The sequence below is a fragment of the Octopus bimaculoides genome, chromosome 2 (genome assembly GCF_046866305.1).
Source record: "Octopus bimaculoides isolate indiv1 chromosome 2, ASM4686630v1, whole genome shotgun sequence".
Taxonomy (NCBI): Eukaryota; Metazoa; Mollusca; class Cephalopoda; order Octopoda; family Octopodidae; genus Octopus; species Octopus bimaculoides.
The window spans coordinates 163,770,178-163,793,542 of NC_142929.1; the positions used below are offsets into that span (position 1 = coordinate 163,770,178).

Consider the following 23,365-nt stretch of genomic DNA (forward strand, 5'->3'; position numbering starts at 1 on the left):
ATATACAATGCATACAAACAAAAGTACATATGCACAGATGATACATACACATACTTACAAACATATACACCCTTCATACATATGCACATACATATTTACCCTACATATATAGAAGTACAAATACATACAAAGATATAATTGTGCATATGCATACATAGGTATGTACATTGGAACAGGTCTTCTATCAATCTAAATATTTAGCTATCCTTGTATTAGAAACCCACACTTAAACCCCGAACACTCAGGAAAAGCAACATTACATAGTTCACATTTCCATACAATATTAATGTAGCTATTCTTCTCGGCAGAAACTTCCTCTTTTTATTTAGAAAACACTTTTCTTTACAATGTATGTACTGTAAAATATTTAACATAACATCATCTATCTGTATCTTCAGTCAGAATCTAACCTCTTCTAATCACCACAACCACAGTCTCAAGTGAGCATACTATCACCAAATCTTGCAATTTCACTGACACCAACAGTCTGTTCAGTGATAACTATTTAGCTAAGGACATTAACATGTGTATAGTCAATATCAACACTTTGTCAAAAGCCTACATTGGCATGACCTATAATTCTTTTAAATTTGGATACAATTCTCACTTCTACACATTTCTACACCTCAGTAGGTCAGATCAGACTTCTTTAGCTAATTTCATCTAAAATCTGAAAAACAAATTCATACCATGCAATCTATATAAAATACTGTGTGACATGAACTCTTTTAAAAGAAGCTGCAAACCATGCAACTTGTGCATGAATGAAAGTTTGAAATCCTTATTCTTCAGATAACTCATTAAGCAGAATTACTAAAAAGCTTCCTTCTTGCATTCATAAAACCTAAAGGACTCATTATCTCTCCATTCTTTATGATGACACTAACTTTCTAGCTATTTCTCCATATTCTCTTGATAACTTTACCTATCATCTTTCTTCCAACCCATCTGCAGACTTTAATATTTGTCTCCACTCACCCTTTATTTCCTTCCACCTTATCCTTTCCTCATCAATTTCACCTATATATCTACAACTTATTGTTTCATTTCTACTCTCTTTCTTTCAACCCACCTGCAGACTTTCATACACCTTTGTCTCTGCTCATTCTTTATTTTATGTTGTTGGTTTTTGTTTTCTTCAACATGTGTTATTCTGATGTGTGTGTGCATGTGTGTTACTTTGTGCTCTAATCCATTTCCATAAAAGTGTATTGGTCTGTGTGTAGGTGAAGTTGTGCAGATGCATATTTGTCTATACATATGGGTGTCCTTGTTCTAATAGGTATATGTATGTACATGTATTTTGTTTTGGTTGTACCTTAGTATCTTCTCTCTCTGTCTCTGTCATGCACACATATGTGCTTTCATTCATATATGTGTGTGTGTGTGTATATATATATATATATATATATATATATATATATATATATATATATGTGGAAGAAATTTACAGTCAAATGACCAAACAGCTGGCTTCCAAAAAGATTGATTTGTGTTTACAGGCAGCTTGAAGATTTTTAACTTTTGGTCCAATGCAATGAGGATTTAAAGCTAGCACCTGTGTGTATACACTCACACACACATGTACACATGCTTGAGCATTGTGTGTGTGTATGCATATGCTTGTACATATGTATGTATATGTATGTCTGTATATGTGCATAAAAGGAAAAGTGAATGTTATGTTATTTTGTCTAAAGAATATGGAAAAATCTGTTAGATGCATTAAACTGTCTCAAAGTCTTGCCGAAAGCTATTTTACACATCAATATCAAATAAAGACGAATTCAATTGATTTATTAAAATTCCACCTACAACTTTTTAAAATTGATTACTTTGCATAAAGACTTCATTATTTACCTCAATACGCCATACATGACAATTATATGTATTTATAATGCAATAATACATACTTATAACCACAGTTATATATCATTGTATATCATCATCATCATCATCATCGTTTAACGTCCGCTTTCCATGCTAGCATGGGTTGGACGATTTGACTGAGGACTGGTGAAACCGGATGGCAACACCAGGCTCCAGTCTGATTTGGCAGAGTTTCTACAGCTGGATGCCCTTCCTAACGCCAACCACCCAGAGAGTGTAGTGGGTGCTTTTACGTGTCACCCACACAAAAACGGCCACGCTCGAAATGGTGTCTTTTATGTGCCACCCGCACAAGCCAGTCCAGGGGCACTGGCAATGATCTCGCTCGAAAATCCTACAGGAGCCAGTCAGGCGGTACTGGCAACGGCCAGAAACTGGGTCATTTATGACATATATACATAGGTTTAGCGGTGTGTGCATGTGTACATTCATGCACCCTCCCCCATTCATATACATTTATGTGTAATGAATGGTATTAATACTTTTAACATTTATGTTTTAATCCTAGTTCAGAAACCAAGTTTGAAAATGATTAAAATACCTTGTATGAAAGATGATATAGGAACTTATTCAAAAATGTTTGAAAAGTGTAACGTATAGCCTGAATTAGAAACTGAACCATAAACAAAAAAAGAAACATGTTTAAAACTTGGATATAAACGTTAGTTTAAAATTATAACATACACACGCAAATTTATAAGTTACACTGAAATATTATGTTCAGAATCAGTCTTTGAGGATTTGGAGTGTAATGTAGGAATGTTCTAAATATTTTATGCCTTTTTAAGACAACACTTGACAAATTCTTAGTAAGGAACTCGAGGTTTCCATGATACACAAATTACAAGAGCTTCTTTTCCCATTCATACTCTAGTCCAACTTCACTACACACTTATTCAATTTAGAATATTGAATTCTTTTAGCTCCTAAACATAATCTGATAACAGTAAAATCACATTGCTTCTGACCTTATTATGAATTGAGTGAGTTTGCATTTACCCACATTTAAATATATCAGTGCTTAATCCTAAACAGGCCATTGTAGAGTTAGAAGTTTTAACAGTACACTAACTCCTTTGTCTGACAATTATTCTGCATTGTGCAAAAATTCAGATGAATGCATTTGTAATTATTGCCTAATTATTATCTTCATTTATACTGTGTCTCAGTCATACTAGAACTAGCTATATTCTGAGTAATTTGGTACTTTTGAATATGATAGTTTTACCGTATTCCTATTAATGATTTTGTGATATCTCTGGTGGGCTTATGAGAAGAATTTATAGGTATAGGCTCTTGAGATCCACTCTCAAAATCAGCATCATTGCTTTAATCATCATTGTCAGTGTCCTCTTCATCAGACAACACTTGATTCAAGACATCACTCACAGACAAGTTTGTTTGACTCATTTTCATGAAAAACTAGCAGGAGCAGCTTCAATCATTGGGAAGTACTTCCTGTGATAGTGCATGTGCAGGGTGACGACCAGATGCAACGTCACTAGTTGGATGAGGAGGTGTTAAGTGATATGTTTGTAAACTACAATGTGGCAGCTGGTAAAGCGGCCGCTGGGGTATTTGTATCTGCAGCTGGCTGCTGGGGTTCTGAGGGTTACTTTCAAAAAGTAGAAAGATACAAACTAGTTAAGCCTATAACCTCAGCAACACCAGTGTATATAAGGGTAGATGGCTATAAAAGTAGACCTGTGTGTATGTGTGCGTCTGTCTGTCTGTCTCTCTCTTTCTCTCTTTCTCTCTCTCTCTCTCCCTCTCTCTCTCTCTCTCTGTATGGTAGTTGAGTTCAGCTAAAATATGGTACTTAAGTTGAGGCACTAGAATTTAGTACGGTATTATCCGTACAATTCCAAAAGTAATTTTAATTAATTTTTATCACCTTACTTTGAAATATATATATATATATATATAGAGAAAGAGAGAGATAATATGATGTGTATGTGTAATTGAGCTCACTACTTCTTTTAAATCTGATACTTGGTGTTATTTGGTACTAGGATGTAAACTAACACCTGTTTCAAGTGGTGAGGTAGAGGCATATGGAAAGATGCAGGTGTATGCACACATATACGTTCACATGTATGACAGGCTTCCACACAGAAGCTGTGTCAATGCCTGTTGATTATATGTTTCTATCAATTGCTCACAAGGATTTGCTTAGTAGAAAATACTTTTCCAAGATGGCATGCTGTGGCATTGAACCTGAAACTACATCATTGTGAAGCAAACATCTCAGCCACACAGCCATACCTGCACCATTAAGTTGTCTGTAGAATTTTAATAAATCTGTGAAATCTGCCCTAAAATTATATCTACAAGTAGTTTTGAAATAACCTTAGAAACAAGTTCAATGCATCTAACAGATTTTTTTCAGAATTTTTTATATAAAAATAAAAATGATATTCATTTGATAATCAGTTCCATCTTCTGAAGCAGATTTATATCTGTAAGGATTCTTGAATAAATCTACATTTCAGATTGCGCTTTATTTGATAATAGAGATATTACTGATATATTGAGTACTTTGATAAGTTGTTGGCAATGTTTTGATTGGGTGTGCAAATGTGTATGTTTGAGTGTATGTGTTGTGTATATACATGTTTATGTTTATAACTGTTTGTGTGTGTGTGTGTGTGTGTGTAAATATATTTATATATGAGTATGTGTGTATATATGTGTGTATAAGACTTGTCAAAGGGCGGATGAACTCCTGAACAGTCAACGACCATCCAACAAAATGTCTGTAAATATGTATATATATATATATGTATGGGTGTGTATATATGTGTGAATGTCTGTAAATATGTATATATGAATAATTTTAATTTTATATATATACTATTTTTTATCTTTTATATTTTATTTATATATATATTTTTTTAATTATCTTTTATTTTTTTGATGAGCTGCTCCACATCGGTCACCGGAGTGATATTTGATCACTTTACAGAGTGTCTGTGTGTCGGTTAGGTGTCTGGAATGGGACGGCTTACCTCATGGGCAGGTAGAAGCTCTTTAACCTTGGTTGGTAATCTACCTAGGAGAAGGAAATCTCCGAAATAAAACCTGAGACCTTGGAAATTCCTGGTTTTGTCAATTCTCTTGTCACACCGGTGAAAGTCTTCTTGGGCTAATAAGTGGGGGTAGTGCAGTGCAAGCTACACCCACTAAAAATTTTATGACAATCTAGCAAGATTATTGAGGAAAGTACCAATTTCTGACAAGCTGGTCATTTTGGGAGATTTCAATGCAAGAGTTGGAAGGGACTATGTTTCATGGCCTGTTTTAGGTCGACATGGGATTGGAAAATGCAATAGAAATGGAGTAGCTCTTTTGACGTTTTGTACTGAGAATGATCTGGTTGTCACCAACACTCTGTTTAAGCAGAAAAATAAATATAAAGCCACCTGGATGCACCCAAGATCTAAGCACTGGCATCTCATAGATTATATTTTGATTAGGAAATGTGATATGAAAGACCTTTCTAGCGTTCGGGTCATGAGAGGGGCAGAGAGCTGGACTGACCATCATCTACTGCGTGGCAAAATAGATTTTTCGATAAAACCTAAAAACCGACAGTCTGGTCCTAAGATACCCAAAAAGTTAAATGTTGCAAACTTTAAATTATCAAGCAACTTGCAAAGATTCCACGACGCTATAGAAAGTATTAATCTTGACCCAAACAATTTATGGGAAGATTTCAAAACAAAAGTATTTCAGGCTGCAAGTTCGTCAGTGGGATTTAAATCTCATAAATCCAGAGATTGGTTCTCAGATAGATCAGCAGAAATTCATGATCTACTTTTAGAAAAACAAAACTTAGGCAATACACTGCTCTCTCAGTCATTGAATCCCAACTCAAATGAAACTTACAGAAAGCTGAAAAGGAGGGTGCAAACTGCTCTAAGGAAAATTAAACAGGAATGGTGGAATGATAGGGCAAAAGGGGCACAAGAAGCAGCTGATAGAAATGATGCCAGTTGTTTGTATTCTTATGTTAGGGAGGTATATGGTCCAAAATCTTCTTCAATAGCTCCAGTGAGAACAGAAGATGGATGTTTTCTTCTGACTGACACCGCTTCTATTCATAAGCGTTGGGTAGAACATTTCTCTGCACTTTTGAATAGACCATCATCCGTTAATATGAGGGCGATAGAAAAAATTGAACAACTTCCAGTTATAGAAGAGATGGCATTTGAACCAACTCTAAATGACATTTATTTAGCTATGAATAAGCTGAATAACAACAAGTCTCCAGGATCTGATGGAATCTGTGCAGAAGTCTTGAAATATGGGGGTGACAAAATGATGGAACTCTTAAATATTTTAATTTGTCACTGTTGGAGAAGTGAGAAAGTGCCTCAAGACTGGATTGATGCCATTCTTGTCTCCTTATATAAATCGGGGCCAAAGGATCTGTGTGGTAATTTTCGTGGGATTTCCCTTTTGTCTGTGGTTGGAAAGGTGCTCGCCCGCATTTTGTTAGAACGTTTAAATACCTTTATAGTTCCAAGTATGGTGTCTGAGTCTCAGTGTGGTTTTCGTTCCTCCAGGGGCACAGCTGATTGTATCTTTACTGTCAGACAATTACAGGAGAAGTGCATTGAACAGAATCTTGCTCTGTACCATTGCTTTGTTGATTTGAGCAAAGCATTCGATACTGTTAATCGAAGTGCTCTGTGGCTAATTCTGGGGAAAATTGGTTTCCCAGAAAAGTTTATAAACATGGTCAAGGCATTGCATCAGGATATGAGAGCTAGGGTTAATTTTGGTGGTAGGCTTTCTGAATCTTTTGCTGTGGAAAATGGAGTAAAGCAGGGAGACCTTGATGCACCCACCCTCTTTGCAATATACTTTGCCGTTGTGGTGTCACATTCCTCTGAGGAGGGTATCTACATAAAATATCGAACAACGGGGAATGTTTTTAATTTAACCCGACTGAAGTTTAAAACGAAGGTTTTTATTTCACTTATTAGGGAACTTTTGTATGCTGACGATTGCGATCTGGTTAGTCATTCTGAATCGGGTCTGCAATCCCTTGTATCTGCATTTGATGCAGCTTGTGATGATTTTGGCCTGACCATCAATCTGAAAAAAACAGTTGTAATGTATCAACCTGCGTATGGTGCTGTTTGTAACCCCCCTAAAATTTTTGTTAAGGGAAAGTTACTTGAGGTTGTCAATTCATTTGTCTACTTGGGAAGCTCTGTTCAAGATGATGGAAATCTTGATACGGAAATACACCTGCGAATTCAAAGGGCAGCAAAAGCATTTGGTGGCTTGGAGTCACGTGTCTGGCGCCAGCGACATATAAATAACAATACAAAGCTGGCTCTTTACAAATCATTTGTCTTAACATCCCTATTGTATTCCTGTGAAACTTGGACCTGTTATGAAAGGCATTTTAAAATGTTAGAAAAATTCCACCAAAAATGCCTTCGTCATATTTTAAGAATTAAATGGAATTCTTTTACTCCAAACACAGATATCCTTGCATCTGCAGGCATCCCCTCAATTAAAGCCATGATTTTGAGGAACCAATTGAGATGGTGTGGCCATATTGTTTGAATGGCAGATGAACGCATGCCGAAACAGCTGTTTTATGGTGAGCTTGCAGAGGGGAAACGTTATCGGCATAAACCTAAAAAAAGGTTTAAGGATGGCATAAGGACTGCTATGAAGTCAATTGGAATGGCTCCAAAAGATATAGAAGTCCTCGCTTCAGATCGAGTTGGATGGCGAACAAGGGTGTGGAGTGGAGTGAAAGCATTTGAAGAGGCCAGGATGATGCAAGCAGGGCTCAAGAGATATTTAAGGACAAATGTAAAGACTGAGAAGGTGAATGACAAGGACCTTTTTGTGTGAACAGTCTGTGACAGACCATGTCTGTCCTTGTCTGGCCTCAAATCTCACCTGCGAACCCATGGAAAACAAACCTCATCCAGCTATTCTGATTATATGTCTGTGCACACGTTTGAATGTGGTGTGTGCCAGAGGGTTTGCAAATCCAATGGGGGTCTTAAAAGACATGTTAGGATCCACAATGAGCAGAACTTACTTGCAGGTATTGGTAGTGCAAATCAGAGGTGCAATCTGTGTGGGTGTTTTTTCAAAACACTGTCTGGTTTAAAAAGCCACATCAGACGCCATGAAAGGGCTAAGGTGTAGGTGCAGGAGGTGGTCAAACTCTGTTTAAGGAGTAGACAACCACCATATATATATATATATATATATATATATATATATAATATGTATGTGTATATATGTATATGTGTGTATATATATGTGTGTGTATGTATATGTATATATAAATATGTATGTGTATGTATTTATATATATGTGTGTGTATATATGTATATGTATATATGTATGTGTATATATATATATGTATAAATATATGTTTATGTGTGTATATATATATATATATAACCTCTATCATCACATTCACATATCTATCCTCAGCATCATTGCTTTATACTCACTTTGACAAGACTAAAGGGGCCTCTTGGCTTTTTACTGAACAGAATGCACTGGGTGCTATTTATTGTAGTACCAGCACTAGAGAAGATAGGGTTTATAGTGTAATGGACAGCAAGAGGTGGATAGATGGTGAGAGTGAATGATTGATGTTGATACCAAATGGCCAAGGGGAGGACATGAGTAGCATATATGGCCTACATGCATATCTAATGAGATCTCTTATTCTTATTCATATGCTGCAGGATGGGGGAAAGAGAGCTATGGTGATAAGAATGAGAGAGGAAGTAGGTGAGGTGTTGGTGAGTAGGTCAGATAGGTCTAGTGCACGCCTGGTTACACTGAAGTAATGGATGGTGAACAGATCTCTGCTGCCATTCTTAGTCACAGGAGAAAGTGATTGAGAAATGTGTGCTAGTGGTATGGGTGATAGATAGGTGGTTGTTAGGGGCATGGGTCATAGATAGATGAGCGATAAGAAGGATGTGTGATAAGGAGTGGGTGTGTGCAATAGAAGGGTGATTAACAGGCATGTTAGATGAGGCTATGAAAGATGTAGGCTTGATAGTATGCACACACACACAATTATGTTTATATATGTAAATGTGTATGTATATATTTGCATAAACAGAGATGTAGGCTTGGTTGCATGATTGAGTCCCTTGGTTTTGGGTTGAGTCCCACTGCATAGCATCTTGGGCAAGTGCCTTCAACTTTAGGCTGATCAAAGCCTTGTAATGAATTTAGTAGACTGAAACTGAAAAGAAGCTCATTGTGTTTGTGTGGGTGTGTGTGCATGTAGGATGGGGAATCTTCTTGTAATGACATCATCATCATTGGTTTAATGTCCATGTTTTTTCTCTGCCCAGATGCCCTGTTTCCAGGTAAAGTAATATCTACCCTTGACCAGACATCATATGATGTCCTGGCAAAGAAATAGTAAAGCACGTGTACACACACATGTGATTGGGAAGTAAGCTTCTTACATTGTGATACGAACCATGTTGTTTCTTTCAGATCTTCTGTGCAAACCTGTCCAGATTCAAGGGAAATCATTATCTTGCTTGGAAACAAGTGAGGGTTGTCAACAAGGTGAGAGGAGTGCAGCCGACTGTAGAAAATTTGCCTCAGTGAATTTCATCTGATTTATTCAGGCATCGGAAAACAGATGCTAAAAAGATGATGATGATGGTGATGATTATATAAACAAAAATATTCAATAGAAATAGCTTAGAGTGGCTAATGGCATGGATATGGATAATTAAAAAAAAAACATCTTAAGGTATATCAAACGCCATACAAGATAAATTCTTGATTTATTAAAATTTTCTTTACTTTTGAGAGAAGATGCAATTGGAACTACCTCCAAATGAAAAGAGGAGTTAGTCTCAAGAATCCACCTAAACAGGTATGCCATTTAGGAAAGGATGGCTCTGACCATCTGGAAACAACATTTCTACCTCAATAGGCATCATCAGCACAGCAGTTGTCCCACCCTAACTTCAACAGAAAACATACTTAGACATATAAAGAGTAGAGATATATTTCTCACCAAGGTTTATTGCATAATTAAAAAGAACCAAGAAAAACAGCACTAGATGAATAACAGTATACAAAATTCTATATGAGATAAATGTGTGTATATATATATATACATGTGTGTGTGTGTGTATGCACATATCATCATCATCATTGTTTAACGTCCGCTTTCCATGCTGGCATGGGTTGGACAATTTAACTGAGGACTGGCGAACCAAATGGCTGCACCAGGCTCCAATCTGATCTGGCAGAGTTTCTACAGCTGGATGCCCTTCCTAATGCCAACCACTCAGAGAGTGTAGTGGGTGTTTTTATGTGCCATTGGCACGAGGGCCAGTCAGGCAGTACTGGCAACGGTGACACTCAAATGGTGTTTTTTACGTGCCACCTGCACAGGAGCTAGTCCAGCAGCACTGGCAATGACCTCGCTCGAATGTTTTTTCACATGCCACCGGCACATGTGCCAATAAGGCAATGCTGGTAATGATCATGCTCGAATGGTGCTTTTTATGTGCCATCGACACAGAAGCCAGTCAGCTGCTCTGGCAATGATCACGCTCGGTAGGTGCTCTTAGCACTTCATTAGCACGGATGCCAGTCATCGAATTTGACTTCGATTTCACTTGCATCAACAGGTCTTCGCAAGCAGAGTTTAGTGTCCAATGAAGGAAAGGTATGCATAAGTGGGCTGGCTACACCCCTGGCAGAGGCCATAGGTTATGGTCTCACTTGGCTTTGCTCATGACTTAGTGGTTAGGGTATTCGGCTTGCAATCATACAGTCACAAGTTCGATTCCCGGTGGTGCGTTGTGTCCTTGAGCAAGACACTTTATTACATGGTGCTCCAGTTCACTCAGCTGGCATAAAAGAGTAGTACCTGTATTTCAAGGGGTCAGCCTTATCGCACTCTGTGTCATGCCAAGTCTCCCTGAGAAATATGTAATGGGGTACCTGTGTCTGTGGAGTGCTCAGCCACTTGCACGTTAATCTCATGAGCAAGCTGTTCCGTTGATCATATCAGCTGGGACCCTTGTCGTAACCAACAGTGCTCTTTTATATATATATATACACACGTGTGTACATATATATATATGTATTCATCTCTCTCTCTACACACACACACATCCATTTATACTCGCATGTTTTCTGTGTGTATGTATATATATATATATATATATATATATATATATATATATGCATGCATGCATGTATGTATGAAGTATGCACACACATTGAATAATTGATTAAAAGGTCTAGTGGTCTGTACTACATATCAATGTATGTTTGTATATTATATATAGCAACTTGCAAAAGCAAACCAGACTACAGCTGTTAGTTATAAATCAAGGTGGTAAACAAATGGAGATAAGCTTCTATGTTGAAACAGATTTTTGTAAATAAATATTGCCACTGTAGACATACAGATGAGGAATAAGTAGGGAATATTCCAATATAGGCATGTTTATGAAAGGTAACCTTGTATATTGATAGGAGTATTTTTCTGGATGAATTATTACAGAGTTCCTGTCAAGTCATATAGCTGTTGGTTGCTATTTCTTATCTCATCAGTGTACAACACTGTAATTAGAACTAAGGCATTATTAGCTGTACCTTAGCTACATATCACTGTTGTTGGTTTTGATTCAAAGTACGTATACAGTGTTTGTATTTACATGTACTAACACATACAACAGTGTATAGAATCACTGCTATTATTTCAACTCTCAAGCCAATTTTGATTAAGCAGATGTATGATCAAAGGTGTTCTAGCTGTGATGATTCCATTTTTTGCCTTCAATGTTTTCTTCATTCTTAAATTGATAGGGGTGTAAGATGAGAAAAACTTGGCTGCTGTGAAGTGGATATTTCTATGATTGTGGTAGTGGTGGTGGTGTTATGGCAGTGCTGCTTTCTAGTTAATCATAGCACCTCATAAAACTTATTGACATAGACCTCAATGGTCAAATGCTGTGAGTTGTAAAATAAAAGATAAGGATCACTATAGTTCCTGTTGAGGTGACAAAGAGTGAACACATGTCAGTGTGCTAACACATGTTTGTTTAGTAATTAGTTGGTTAACCTTTTTGTTTATGGTTTACAATGAATGTGTGTGTGTGTGTGTGTGTGTGTTTATGTATGTGTGTATGCCTATAGTAGAAAGGGTTATTATTAAGGCAGTGAGCTGGTAGAATTGTTAGCATGCCGGTAAAATGCTTAGCAGCATTTCATCCATCTTTATGTTCTGAGTTCAAATTCCACCAAGGTCAACTTTGCTTTTCATCCTTTCGGGGTTGATAAATTAAGCACCAGTGAAACACTGGAGTAGATGCAGTTGACCAGTCTCCTCCCACAAAATTTCAGTTCTTTTGTAGAAAGGATTATTATTATTATTATTATTATTATTACTATGACTTGGGTTCATACTTATTCCTGGTAGAATTTATGTAGGTAGCAGGTTACTACCTGTAGCCTTTGGGTCTCCACAAGCTTTCAATTGCCTTTCAAGTGCTTAAAATCATTTTTTACCTTAAGATTTAATTCTCATAAAATAGTATTAATAATTCCAAGAGATAATTCCAAGAGAGTGTTTATCTTTATTTTTGATTGGTGGACTTTTTATTATGTTAAATTTAAATAAATTGTTTAAATCTATTAGAAAAATCTCCCAAATGATAAAATATTTTCAAACTGAACATTTCGTTATTGAATATTAGATAATGCTAATTTAATTATAGGATTTTTCAAAGAAAGATTTGAGACATTAAGTTTCTAATATTAATTGATCAAGATAGGAAGTTGATTAATTTATTCATTATCTATAAAATTTATCATTGCTACTCTGAATTCTTTCTTGGTTTTTGATATTTACTTATTCTTTACTTAGTTTGGTTTTCTTAGAATTATGAGTTCATGTTCATTTTGTGCAGTTGATTTTCTCCATCAGAACTGCTAAGTAACAATTGTTGCCTCCTATAGATTTGAATTCATAGAGCTAAGAAAAGTAGACCATCTGAAAAGTAAGTAAATATTATTTCAGCGATGACCATCCATCCTGTCTTACCATTTTAAGATTATCTAAGACTGATACATCTAATTTTTATTTTAATACTGTAGTGTAATATAAAGATTTGTGAATTTTGGCTGGTCGAATGACCATGTAAGAGGTTTCCATTGCATGCAGTAACTTGAATATTGGAGCATGCCAACCTAATTATTAGTTTGGGGGGACATAGGTTGTAAGGATATGTGTGTGTGTGTTCAGTTTGGTACTAAGGAATCATACTTGTAGTAAACTAGTTTTTCCTTTGAAGGAAAGTTTCTCCAATTTAACTATTCATGTTAATGAATCATTTTATTAAAGTGAACCCTACCTTGTGAAGTAACTAACTGGATACTTCAGGTCCATTTGATCCATCATCCTGTTACCATCAGTGTGTCTTCTATCTCAGGACCCGAGAAGAACACTGTCTCTAGTCTTTCCCTGGAAATGCAACTCCTCTGGAATTATCTCTATACACATTTTACCTCTGGACATTGGCCAGCAGATGTTCAAACTGAACATGAACCACATCACTCTCTCAGTCTGATAGGACTTGCAAAGGTCTTCTTCGCAATATCTATTAAAGCAAAACCATTTTTATTCTCTTCTGAGAATCTTTATTTGAGGTTTTTAGTGGTGGGAACTTTTGAAGAGGCAATATATAGATAGATGGAAATGCTTTGAAGCAGTGAGTAAACATAGATCCAATTGGAAGGTAAGAAAGAGTACATGGCCTCAATTTTAGTGACTATAGATTCACTAGAGAAGTACATGACCTAGAATCTATTGAATATAGATCCAGCAGGAATACATGACTCAGATTCTAGGGAATATAGATCCAGTAGGGAGCATATGACCTAGATTCTAATGAGTATAGATCCAGCAGGGAGTACATAGTTCAGATTCTAGTAAATGTAGATCTGGCAGAGGATACATGACCTAAATTTTAAGTGAATAAAGATGTGACAGAGTACTTGACCTAAATTCTTGCAAAGATAGATTTAACAGAAGGAAGCTCGTTACCTCAGTTGTAGTGGACATAGATTCTAACAGGCAAGACTACTAGCTATGAGATGGATGTGGCTTAAATTCTAGTTGGGATCACTGCTAGCAAAGAATATATTTTAAATTCAACATATTATTAGCTACTAACTTTTTATATTTTGAATATCAAGCCATCTGTTTTTTTTTTGTTTTGTGGTATTAGAACTTTTACCCCATTCATATTCATTGATGCCAATGTGCTCACATATATATATAAATATGATGTATATATATATATATATATATATATATATATATATATATATATAGATGTGTGTGTGTGTGTGTTAGCATATATTTGTATATACATGCAAATAGGTGGGTGGTTTGGTGTGCCTAAACAGATTTTTATTAAGTGGGTTTTATTAAAATGATTGATTTTTATTAATTAATCAATTTGTTTAGAATGTAGTAGTAGTAGTAGTAGTAGTAGTAGCAGCAGCAGCAGCAGCAGCAGTCTAGTTATTATTTAGCTCCAGGAGAGCTCTGATCAAGTGACCACTGATCAAAGGTATACTAGCCTTGACCACTTGTTTTTTGGTTCTGTTTCTCTTGAACAATAATGGTTTCAGGGAATTTGGTTGCTGTTCTAGCTGGTTAAATGACTATATAGGATTTCTCTTATCTGTAGTTATAACATTAAGTAGTTATACTACTGTGGTTGATCAGCAGAATTATTAGAGCATTAGACAGAATGTATTGCTGTAGTTGTTCCAGTTCTTGCACTCTGAGTTCAAATCCTGATTAACTTTACCTTTCATCTTTTTTAAGAGTTGAATAAATTGACTTGCAACTTAGTGCTAGTAGAGTTTCTTCCCCGCTCTCTTTCCAGCTGTCACAGCCTGAATGTTATACTGAGTCAAAGGTAGAAGATGTCTGTGTGCCTCTGCCTGCATGCTGCTGCATGAACACCTAAAACCATTCTTGAAAACATGCTGATACTGAGACCTCTTCAGTTGCAATTAATAGTAGCAGTAGTAGATAGCTGGATTGATTTTATAGTTAATTCAGTAAAATGCTTTTGTCATTTAGAAAGAAATTATTTTTGTAGCTGAAATATAACAACACATTGTTTAAGTAGATATTGAAATAATATATAAAAATAATATAATAAAAATAGTAAATATGGTGATAGTACATGGTAACATATGTTGCTCTGGTAGTAAATACAGTGTTAATATACATCCCTCCATTGCCATTCACTTGCAAGTGGGCATAACTTAGTAGCATATACCATGCTTTCACTGATTGCTTTAGATGTCTATGTAGTCCTGAACAACTTTGAGCCAGCAGAGCATCAAAGATGTGATGGGTAGAGAGAAAGCTGCACCAACACTCAGTTGGGATTAGTTTTCAGCTAACTAGATGGAGCAATGGAGAATGAGCTATCTTGTTCAAGGATAAATACACTACCCAGTTGAGGAATTGTCCTTAAGATTATGAGCCCAACACATTACTCCCCACTCAATACCCAATAGGTCTCTCAATTAACAATAACGAACTGCAGTAAATATTGTGACAATGCCGAAAATATTACAAGAGTTAAATAATGGTTAATATATAGCATATAACTTAGTGATAATTGATAATATAATGACATGAATATAGTTATAATACAAAAAATTACAATGAGAACACATATTTATTAGATTAGTGATAATATATAACAAAAATGGATGTATTGTAAATAGTAGTATACATAACAATTTAGGATGATGGGAATACACACAGATATGTAAATGTAACAATGTATAACAACACCACTTGATGAATCAATAATATATAGACTACATATGATACAACAGCAAATTACAGCAATAAAATCATTACATTGAAGTACACACACACGGGATGGTGGAGGGGAAAAGTTCCTAGTTTTAAGTGTATCACAGTTGGAAGCCCAATCTTTTGAGTTCTTTTAGAGGGTTTAGGAAAACTGAAGGACTGCTGCAATAAGTGTGTGAGTCTGAGAGGGGAATATGTTGAATTATTATAATTAACTGAGCCTCTTGTATTTTCTTTTACCCAAAGAATCAGGAACTTTTCAACACCCCCTCATATACCCATACACTTCGTTGATGGAGACCAATGTTCAAATGTATGACAGTCATAGAGGAATGTGTTCTGAATGTGCCAATGGAAAAGCTTCTGCATATTAACTTGACTTGCTAGAAACAGCAGGCAAATTTTTGCTCATTTTACACGCTATTGTCTTAAAATTGGAAAGGACATATTGGTTAATGTAATCTGAAATATAACACTGTATCTGAAAAAAAGATGGGATGGTCATAGCTAGACTTCTTTGATCAGAGGTTTTCTCAGTCTGTGCTTACATGAAGCTAAACAATAACTGTCCCACAATCTGGTGGTCCAGGCTAAAATCTATTTTTTCTCCAATGTTAAGAAATAATTTTATTTATAGTACAACTTATTTATTATCCCAGTTCTAAAATCAGAGCATTTGTGATTGACACCCACAGTATTTCATCATACTGCATATGTCACCAGCATTGAACACACATCAATGAATGAATATTCCCAGAATGTTTAGCTGTGTATAATTATTGTTGTTTAGCCCCAGGTCAATCCTGATAAAATAGACCTGTGGTTCTAAGGCTTTCCAGCAGTGACCATTTCCTTCTCTTTTTTCTTTTTCTTTTTTTTTCTGTTTTGGACAGAGTCTACGACTATTTTATTCAATGTGTCAAGAGTTCTGTTTTCAGCAGATTGATTGACCATATAGAAGCTCATTCACTGGTTCTATTTGTTGAAAGAATCACTGATTTTTATTTATTTATTCATTTTTTACTCTTGTATCCCTCATTTGTCATGAAGAAAACTATGAGAAGTTGTGGTATACATACTTTCCCTAAGTATTTGCAATATTGTGTTTATTCTGATTGTCAAAAGCGAATTAATCAAGTGTAAATTGTTGTATAACCCTCAAATTAGATCTGATTGGTTAGGCATAGTATATCTAGGACCAGATTTCCATTGTATTCTTCTTTTTGCCACTACATACAGAATTTCTCATGTTTGTGATGGAAAATGGCTGTAGTAAATGTAAGCCAAGGAAGACTTTCATTAGACTTATTAATGGATGACATAGTTGTGAGATTAATGGCTAGATACTGTTTTGTAAATATGTTCAAACTATTACCGGTAAAATGATGATGATAGTGATAAATTATTGTCATTACAATAATGAGTGATGAAGATATGCTATGTATATTTGGTTAATTTTCTTTTGTTGCTAATTTTAGATCTGTTAAGTCACTGTTAATTGCCTATCTTTGTTATTCCAAAGACACACATGCTGTTTTGTTACTCTTGTGACACACATCTTTTTGTTACTCTCTGACACACAGAATTTCTCGTTTGACACACAAAAGCCTCTTTGTTACCTGTTGACACATACACCCACTGTTATCTTATACACACACACACACACACACACACACACACACACACACGCACACACACACACACACACACACACACACACACCTTTGTTACTCTGTTGTCACATACAAGTTTTTCATAATTTCTAAATGAAGAACTTGAGGAGAATGCACACTACATTCTAAACTTTGAAGGGCTACAGTATACAGATACTTTTTTTTGTGACAGTTCTAGTTGGACATCATCTACATCAGTCTGAATCCTGGAAATGGCAAAGGCTGCTCCCCGGTTACTGTCTAATAAGACGTTAAAAGAAAGAAGGAAACATTTCAATGGACTGTTTTATTTTTATTTAACTCTAGGTTGATTTCGAGTAGGCGACCTCTGTTCAAAGACATTCTATAATAGTGCCTTTTTTTTTTTTTTTTTTAAATTTTATGATTTTTTTTTAAAAACACAACGTATCTAGGACTACAATGTCAATGAATTCATCATCATCATCATCATCATCATCATCATAGTTTAACGTCTGCTTTCCATGCTAGCATGGGTTGGATGGTTTGACTGAGGACTGGCAAGCCAGGAGGCTGCACCAGGTTCCAGTCTAATCTGGCAAGGTTTCTACAGATGGATACTCTTCCTAATGCCAACCACTCCAAGAGTGTAGTAGGTGCTTTTTATGTGCCACTGGCATGGAAGCCAGTCAGGTGGTACTGGCATTGACCACATTTGAATGGTGCTTTTTACACACCACTGGCATGAGAGCTAGACAGGCAGCACTAGCAATGACCACACTCGAATGGTGCTTTTTACAGGATGAATATTGAGGGAGATTTGGCAGCTATGTCTAGCACGCTTGTCAATAGATGAATTTTAAAAGAGAACACTGTAGGGGATTTTCCTTCAGTGATTGATTTTAGATATTACCAATATTTAGTTGCATATAATTTTGATGAGCATATAATTGACATATTTAATTTTCATTTAGTTTTTTTTTTTCATTATTGTTTAAGCTACATATATTAATAAGAGAGAATTTATGTCATATATCTGTTACATTAATGTGTGATTGAGTTTTAATTAGTGAAACCTTTATATAAATATATCTTGGTGTAATACGTTATCTGACAGCATATGGTATCTTAGTATATAGACTAAGTTATGCATGTGTTTTAAGAAAACAAAATGAGGATTGAGGAAAGAGTGAGTGTAAAGGAGATGTAGGAATTGTGCAAGAAATGTAGTTAGTGAGAAGGGGGGTGGGGTGGCAGATTAACAGATTTGCTACTTCAGGAGGAGTGAAAGGTAGAAAATGAAAACAAGATAAACACTCTGTTAAAGAGAGAAAGAGAGAAAAGCAGAGAGAAAGAGAATAGGTACACTTAAGTAAGTGAATAAATAGGTACACCCCAGTAAGAGAACAAGTGCACTCCAGACAACTGGGCTAATTTATCAGCCCACCTTTGTAGCCTAGAAAGAAGACTGAGCCATTCTCTTCAAGAATATATAGACTTTTCTTTGTCAATTGAAATTTCAGTAAGAGGATAGGTACACTCCCTTGAGAGAAATAGGTATTAAGTGACCATCTCATTGTATCACATGACTAAATGTTCAAAGTAGACAACGTATGTGACCAACAGATTAGAGATGGCAACCATGTTATATGGTTTGTTTATAAATGTAGTTGCAATGTTATTTTGGCATTATATATTAACCCTAAGCGGTGAGCTGGCAGAATTGTTAGCATGCTGGATGAAATGCTTAGTGGTATTTTGCTTGTTGCTACATTCTGAGTTCAAATTCCACTGGGGTTGACTTTGCCTTTTATCCTTTCAATAAATTAAGTACCAGTGAAACACAGGGGTTGCTGTAATCAACTAGTCCCCTCCCTACAAACTTCAGGCCTTGTGCCTTTAGTAGAAAGGATTATATATTAACCCTTATAAGACAACTGGGCCAATCTATCAGCTCACTCTTTGTAGTCATGAAACAAAACCCAGTCCAATCTCTTTAAGAATATATATGCTTTTTGTTGTTGATTGAAATTCAGAGTGTACTCATGGTCATGTAGATTACAGGTTTGCTTTGTAATCCCAAAGTTCTATATGTAGGTTTCAGATAGTTCATCTGATTGTCTACCACACAATTTCTGATGATCCAACTTCAGTAATATCGGATAAATCAGAAGACATTTGGTCCAGTAGCCATGGTCTAGAGAGAAACCCAGAACCATGCGGGTAAACTCAAATATTTCAGTTGGCTTTAGCTTAGGCAATAACTAACTTAAGTGTTACATCAGAAATTAATTTGTAATCATTTTATGTCCACTTTTCACAAGAGCATGAGTTGGATGGGTTGTCACAGTCGAATCTGTTTTTATTCAGAATTTCTACCCTTGGTGGATGACATCTCAGTTGTACATTGCATTTTTGGCATGGTTTCTGTGATGGATACTCTTCATACATTTTACCAAGGTACCAACATTTGAGAAGTTGTCATGTCCTTAAACTGACTAAAAGGCTCTCCTGACACTGCGTTGTCACTGTTTTGTTCACCAACAACTTAACAGAATATCTTGAATGGCATTAGTGTTAGTGAGATTGTCTAAGGCTCTTTAGCCTCTAGGGCTCTGCAAGGCTAAAGAGCTCTGTTTATTTCAAGGTATCTGAGAGGGAGTGATTAGAAGAGAAAGTGATAACAGAAGGTCTAAGGTGAGTGAGTAAAGTGAACAAGAATAGGATGAAAGAAATAGTGATTGTGGTGAGAGGGTGGCAGAGGTGGAAATAGTGAAAGAGCAATAGTTCTGGAAAAAGTAATGGAAGAGAGTGAGTAATGGCAGTTACCTGTGTGCTGATATGTAAAAGAGATTGAGTGATGGATGATAAGAGAAAGTGTTAGATATCAATTACAAGAAGTTTGGGAGTGGAATGATGGCTAGCAGTATAGAATGGGTGATGGTAGTGTGTATAAGCTAGAAACAGAAAGGCATCTGGATGCGAAAGAGAGGTAGAAAGTCCAGTGCCTTCTCTCATTACACAGGTGGCATGTTGCAGTGAATGGAGAGAGGGTGAGTGTCAAAATATAAGAGGATTGGACAGACCCAATACCATCTTGAGTTACAGGGCAGTTTGGTACAATGCATAGGAGGAGAGATCCACTGTCTTCCTTAGTTACACAGGCAACGTGATATAGAGAAAAGGAGAGTGGTGATAGTATAAGTGATAGAGTGATAAATGATGAGAGGGCATCAAAGATGTAAAGGGATGGGCAACAGATGGGGACTTGATAGTTGTATTAGACAAGAGACCAAAATGTGTGTGTGTGTGTGTGTGTGTGTACCTCCCTTTAAACACAACAATTACAACATTTGTTCTGCCATGCTTGCACGTGTTGGCGATCATTAATGATTTTAAAACATTAATACATTAATCTCTTTCTTCTCTCTCTCTCTCTGTATGTATGTATGTGTGTGTGTGTGTGTGTATATATATATATATATATATATATATATATATATATATATATATATATATATATATATATATATATACTGAAAAGAAAGAAATGAGCTGGGTATGTTTTATTATGGGGACATTTAATTAACATCATAACAAAACCAAGTAAAATAATGAGTTATGACAGACAAAGCATCATACAGCCTGTTGTTTTAGTAATACCAACTGTATGTATCTTATTTATAACAGTTATATCGAGCTGTGCAAGTTCATATATCATCATCATCAGCATTCTTTAATGTCTGTTTTCCATGCTGGCATGAGTTGGATGGTTTGACCTGGGCTAGCATGCCAGAGAACTGCACCAGGTTCCATTCTGGTTTGGCTTGGTTTCTGTAGCTAGATGCCCTTCCTAACATCTACCACTTTACAATGTGTGCTGGGTGCTTTTAACATGACAGGCTATATGATGCTGCCTGACATAACTCTCCATTTTGCTTTGTACTATTTTGTTGTTAATTGAATGTCTTGATAAAATTACATGGGCTATTACTTCACCTTACTGGAAATGATGACGGTCTGTGTTGGCAACAGTTAGTCTAAAACAGACTTGATAGAATATGAATGAGGAGTGAATGTCTAAATGGGGGGCAGAGAAACAATGGTCTTGATCTGGTAGGCAGCAAACAAGGAAGAAAATTGCAGTGAAAGAGTAGGGCCAAGATAGAGGTTGACTGCACTTCCTCCAATTCTGGCTCTGCAATGTATTGCATTTAAGTGAAATGGACTGTCATCTGGATTGATCATTTGTGAGTGTATCTCCTTGATATCCTTAAATTTCAATCATGTGACAACTCCTCTACTTGTGGAGTACTCTCACATCATAGTAGTAGGGAAAGCTGCCTACCCAGGAACAGTAAATAACTTTCAGCTTAGGAGCTTCTGCTTCCCATGATATATCTGCTTCAACCTTTGATTTTGCATTTGTCTGTTCAGTTGTCTTTTAAGGGCATTCACCTGACCATTTGACTATCTACATTAGATTCTGTTTTTTGAACATCTTGATGCTGTCCTCTTTCTCTTTATTCTCTTGTCCAGTTCCCCTCTATCTTCATACTTGACTCTTTTTCACAACACCTCTCTCTTGGCCCATTTCCTGCACTCCTTGTATCCCAAACACTTTTCGTTCACTGCATTTCTCTTCATATTTGCTGCTTGGTCAACATCACCTTTGTCTATTTCTATACTCCATTGAATGGCAAGAGTCTGAAATGTTAAGACATTTCACTCTTTATAGCAATAGACCTTATTGATAACTCTACTGCATACTGTATAATGCCATGCTATGTCTGAACGGCATGACACTGCCAGATACTGTACACTGTGTAATGTCATGCTGTCTTTACAGCCTGGCACAACCAACTACTTTACTATATGATATCTTGCTGTGTTTCAATAGATTGACATTGTCAGTTATTTCACAAGACACATGTTGCATCTCACTCACTCTTCATCAGCATAGTGTTTGCTATGAAACTGTTCTTATCACTCATAGTCATGCTAAAATGTCTTAGCTCAGTATTGTATTGAGAAAAAAATAATTACAAAAGTGTGTGTGTGTGTTCAGATGCAGAAGAGGAAGTGAGAAACAGCTATTACAGAGGAATCAGTGAGAAAGATGGAACCCTAATCAAAGGAGATAGATGCACAAAGTGACAACACATTGTCACATGACTAAATGGAAGGAAAAAGCAATAACATATCAGACTAAACTGTTATTTCATTTATGATATATGATGTCACAGTTATGTTATTAATGCAAAAATGAACCAATTTTGAGGAGGCTACATTCAGTTATATTGAATCCAGTACTTAACTGGTATTTATTTTATCAGCTGTGGAAGGATGAAAAGAAAAGTCAACTTCAAAGGGATTTAAACACAGAATGTAGAGTAATTTAACTAAATACCACCACATGATATTTTGACTATGTTCTATCAATTTTGCTAATCCACTGTCTTGATGTTAGTTTTTATTGCCCTATAATTATCATAAATATGTTTAAAATATTTCTTGCTATCTTCAGTTCAGCTTTTGTGCTTATCCTCACCATGATCGTGAACGTTGGGTAATGACTGAAAGAGTATGGTCTCGAATGCAAGTGGCCAAAATGGGGATCTTTCAAAGGATCTCTGGAGTAATGTTACTCAACAGGGTGCACAACTCAGAGATCAACGAGTCTCTCCAGGTCAAGTTGCTACTTCTCAGCATTGAGAGATCATAGCTCTAGTACTATGGACATATTATTAGAATATCACAAGAAAGAATTGCAAGATGGATCCTTCAATCCAAGCCAACTGGTATGAGATCTAGGGATAAACAAAGAACAAAATAGTTGGATAATATCCATAGTCTCAGTTGGTCACACTTGGGAATTCAACTGGAAAATCTAATGATGGTTGCTTCTGATAGGACCCTATGTAAGAATGCCTAAGGGCTCTAC

At 36.1% G+C, this 23,365-nt stretch overlaps 1 protein-coding gene across 21 annotated transcripts in view; it reads left to right on the forward strand.

The window, feature by feature from the left end:
- LOC106875262 (kalirin) overlaps positions 1-23,365 on the forward strand; it is a 549,719-nt gene that overhangs the window by 104,992 nt on the left and 421,362 nt on the right. The gene's annotated exons all lie outside the window — the stretch shown is intronic.